The 4,734-nt window shown below is 42.4% G+C and overlaps 1 pseudogene; it reads right to left on the bottom strand.

Moving 5' to 3' along the window:
- Positions 1-1,421: 1,421 nt before the first annotated feature.
- Positions 1,422-3,111, bottom strand: LOC102009643 (annotated as a pseudogene).
- Positions 3,112-4,734: the final 1,623 nt, after the last annotated feature.

Genomic DNA, 4,734 nt, shown 5'->3' with positions numbered 1-4,734 from the left:
AAAAAGAAACTGAACTGAACAAAGATAAGACAAACAGCAGATCTCTTGTCAGAACATATGCAAGCCAGAAAATAATGGGCCACCATCTTTAAACCACTGGAAGAAAAAAATCAAACTGTCACACTGGAATTCTATACCTAGTAAAAATAGCTTTAAAAATGAAGGTAAAGACAATACTAATTGTAAGTGACATGTGGAGCAACAAGAACTCTCATTCACTGCCAGTAAATGTAAAATGGTGTCTTAGTTCCTTTCTCATTGCTGGAACAAAATACCCAACACTCACAGGTTAGAGGAGGAGAGGTTTGTTTTGACTCACAGTTTGTAGAGGTTTCAGCCTAAGGCAGGGCAGCAAGAGCTCAAGACATGGCAGCAGGAAACAGAGAAGGATCAAGGGGGAAGGAAGTATATACACTTCCAGGCCATGCCCCGAGTGGCCCACCTCTTCCCACCAGGTTTTACCTCCTAATATCACATCCAGCTGTAAGTCCATCAGTGGACTAATCCAGTGATGAGTTCAACACACCCATGATCGAGTCACCTCCCAAAAATCCCACCTATGAACACATAAGGCTTTCCAGGGACAGGGGTGGGGGCATCTAGATATAAGCCATAACAAATGGTGCCATCACTTTGGGAGAAATTCTGGTAGTTTCTTACAAAACTAAACATACTCTTACTATGTGAATCCCCCCCCCCAGTGTTTACCCACTTGAGCTTAAAGCATGTCCACATGAAATTCTGCACACATATTTATGGCAGCTGTATTCATAACTGACCCAAACTGGAAGACACCAAGGTGTCCTATAGAGGGTGAATAGATAAACTATGCTACATCCTTGAAATGTAGTATTTTTCAGCCCAAAAAGAAAATAAGTTATCAAGACACAAAAATGTGTGCAGGAGATCTACATACACCCTGTAAGTAAAATAAGCCAAGCTGAGAAGAGGCCATCCTATATGATTCCAATTATATTGCATTCTAGGAAAGGCAAAACTATGGAAGCAGTAAACAGATCAGTGTTTGGCAGGGGAGAGGAGGAAGGGAGAAATGAGTAGTTGGAGCACAAAATAGTGAAACTACTTTATATAACACTATAATAATGAATAGATGCTCTTATTCATTTGTCAAAACCCAAGAATGTACAATATCAAGAGTGAAGCTAATATAATTTAGCTGAAAATTATGTGTTAATGCTGGCTAATCAATTATAACACGTTTACCATATCAATAGAAGATATTTAACAATAGAAGAAACAGTGATTGTAAAAGGAGGAGGCATAGAGAAAGTCTGTACCTTCTGTTTAGTTTTTCTATAAATTTAAAATGGAAACATTTTTATTGACAGTTTAGGCTTAAACAATTGTGGAGAGCAGAAAAATGTAAAATGAGACGATGCAGTATAAAATCACAGCCAAGATTAATACTCTTTATTATTATCCTCTCCCTCAACCCTATCTGTTCCAACCTCCTCATAATCCTTCTTGAGGGCAGCCATGTCCTCCCAGGCCTCAGCAAACTCCCCTTCCTCCATCTCCTCACCCACATACCAGTGAACAAAGGCATGCTTGGCCTACATCAGATGAAACTTGTGGTCCAGGCCAGCCCAGGCCTCAGCGACGGCTGTGGTGTTGCTCAGCACACAGCCTGCTGTACCTTGGCCAGGTCTCCACCGGGCACCACGGTGGGTGGCTGATAACTAATGTCAACCTTGAAGCCAGTGGGACACCAGTCCACAAACTGGATGCTGTGCTTGGTTTTGATGGTGGCAAGGGCATCACTGACATCTTTGGGGATCACATCACCATGGTACAACAGGCATCAAGCCATGTATTTACCATGGCGAGGGTCACATTTCACCATCTGGTTGGCTGGCTCAAAGCAAGCATTGGCGATCTCTGCTACAATAAGCTGTTTGTGGTAAGATTTCTCAGCAGAGATGACAGGGGCATATGTGGCCAGAGGGAAGTGGATGTGGGGATAGGGCACCAGGTTGGTCTGGAACTCTGCCAAATCAACATTCAGGGCTCCAGCAAATCTGAGGGAAGCAGTGATAGAAGACACAATCTGGCTAATAAGACGGTTCAGGTTAGTATAGGAGGGGCGCTCCATATCAAGGTTCCTATGGCAGTCGTCATAGACGGCCTCAATGTCTACCATGAAGGCACAATCAGAGTGCTCTAGGGTGGTGAGGGTGGTAAGGATGGAGTTGTAGGGCTCTACTACAGCTGTGGAGATCTGGGGGGCTGGGTAAATGGAGAATTCCAGCTTGGACTTCTTGTCATAGCTCCATTAGCAGGCAGGTGAACCCAGAGCCAGTGCCCCTGGCAAACCTGCGAAAAACCAGGAAGCCCTGAAGACTTGAGCACTGGTCAGCCAGTTTCTGAATTCGCTCTAAGACCAGGTCAGTGATGTCCTTGCCAACGGTATAGTGCACACAGGCATAGTTATTGGCAGCATCTTCCTTGCCTGTGATGAGCTGATCAGGGTGGAAGAGCTGGCGGTAAGTATCAATGCACAATTCATCCATGACTGTGGGTTCCAGGTTTACAAACACTGCCCTGGGCACATGTTTGCCAGCACCAGTCTCTCTAAAGAAGGTGTTGAAGGACTCATCTCCACCCCCAATGATCTTGTTACTTGGCGTCTTGCCATTGGGCTGGAAGCCATGTTCCAGGTAGCGGAGCTCCCAGCGGGCATTGCCAGTCTGGACACCAGCCTGGCCAGCGTGGATGGAGGTGCACTCATGCGTGATGGGGACTTGCTGGGTCCAGGGTTGGAGAAGGAAGCAGAGCAGGAAGGGCTCCTGCTGACAGACCACAAGGAGTCCAGAGGGAAAAGAAGTGTTGTTTTCTACAAATTTAAAACTTCTTTTAAAAATAAAGTCCACCAAAGAGAGATTTAAAACAAAGATTTTCACTTTCTGTTTCAACAAGCAAGGAGCTTGGGAGTCATTTACTTCTGTCCCCACAACAAGTATGAACAAACCGAAAACCAACAATTCTTTGCACATTCACTAGAGAATTGAATATATTGGGCAAATGGCTGTCCCGAAGGCTGGAGCATCTTATGGATGGTCAGAATCACAGCTTACCATGAGCGGAAGTCATTGCTGCATTGCAGGAATACTTGGGATTGCTAGAGAATGTGAATGGGCTAGCGAGGTAGGTAAAACTCCTGGGACCCAGACTCAGTGGGTCACCACTTGTATGACTTTACTTCTTAGAGTGACGATCTGAAATATCTTTGTCTTTCCAGCAGGGGCAGATGAAATTAGCCAGTTTGAAATAATGAACAGAAAATTCTGTTTGCCTTAGCAAAACCCTACCCTCAAACAAAGCCATCTTGCCAGAACCTAAACAGCTTATGCTTTACCAGAACCTTACTGACCTGGGGGTATAAAATACCCAACTCCAGCCCCCTAGGACCCCGTTTTTCACTTAAGTGAGGGGCTAAGAAGCACTCATAAAAGATACCACCTGGGAACTTAGGCTCACTAAAAGATACACACCTATCATAATATTGTAGAGTGCTTCTCCTCTGCCACATTCCCCCAATGCTTATGGAGGGCTCCTGTAGAATAACAGAGGGTTACAGTAAAAAGAACTGCAAGGCTCAGACCTGGTTAGGAAGTCTAGCGAAACTCAAAGACCACAGGGGAAACAAAACAAGGACAATGGAAGGCAGTGATGCTCTAACATCTACGACTAGGATGCATAGTAAACACAGATTAATTCCTGGACAGAAAATGAAAAACTCACACTAAAGTTCTATTTATCTGAGTGATATATAATATCTATCTTTCAACATAATATTATAAAGGCAGATGAAAAGACAGAAACAATCTGAAGTGAGAGCAAGCTCCAGAACTGGATTCAAATATTGTAGGGATTTGGGCATCATCAAATCAAGATTACTTAAAATAAACATGATCAATAGGTTAAGGGCTTTCTTGGGAAAGTGGGCAACATGCAAGGGCACATCGGTGATGAATGCAGAGAAATGGAAACTCTAAGGAAGAATCAGAAAGGAATTCCATACACCAAAATTTTTTGTAACAAAAAGGATATTTCTGCTTGGATCATCAGTGGACCATATTATTGCCAAAGAATCACTGCATTGTAGGTGTATAAATAGAATTGTCCCAAACTGGAAGCAAAGAGAAAAACAATGAAGAAAAATGGGATGGAATAGCCAAGAATTATTAGGAAGCTAAGAAAGGTATTCACTATGCATAATGGAAATAACGAAATGAGAAGAGACTATCAGAAAAACATATGAAGTAATAATTAGCATGATATTCTACAATGAATGACAAACCAAATCACAGGCCCAGGAAGCTCAGAGGATACCACATGAGATCAATGCAAAATAAACAACAACACCCTACACCTGGCCATATCATACTCAAACTGCAGAAAATCAAGGACACAGAGAAAATACTGAAAGAAGCTGGTTAGGGGTAAATTTACCTCTGGAGGAACAAAGGTAAGAATTTACTGGACTTCTCTTCAGAAATCATGCAAGTAGGAAGTCAGTGAAGTAAAACGCAGAAAATGTTGAAAGTAAAACATGTCAAGTTAATATTCTGTATCTAATGATATTATTATTCAAAAGTGAAAAAGAAATAGAGATCTTAATCAGGAAGTAAAAGTTGAGGACTGTTTTTAACAGTTGATCTTCTTAATAACAAGTGTTCTTCAAAAGAAGAAAAGTGATATAGGTCAGGAACT

Source organism: Chinchilla lanigera, unplaced genomic scaffold (assembly GCF_000276665.1).
Source record: "Chinchilla lanigera isolate Chin_1 unplaced genomic scaffold, ChiLan1.0 scaffold00114, whole genome shotgun sequence".
NCBI lineage: Eukaryota > Metazoa > Chordata > Mammalia > Rodentia > Chinchillidae > Chinchilla > Chinchilla lanigera.
The sequence above is the reverse complement of the archived record's forward strand: the minus strand, read 5'-3'. Positions and strand labels throughout refer to the sequence as shown.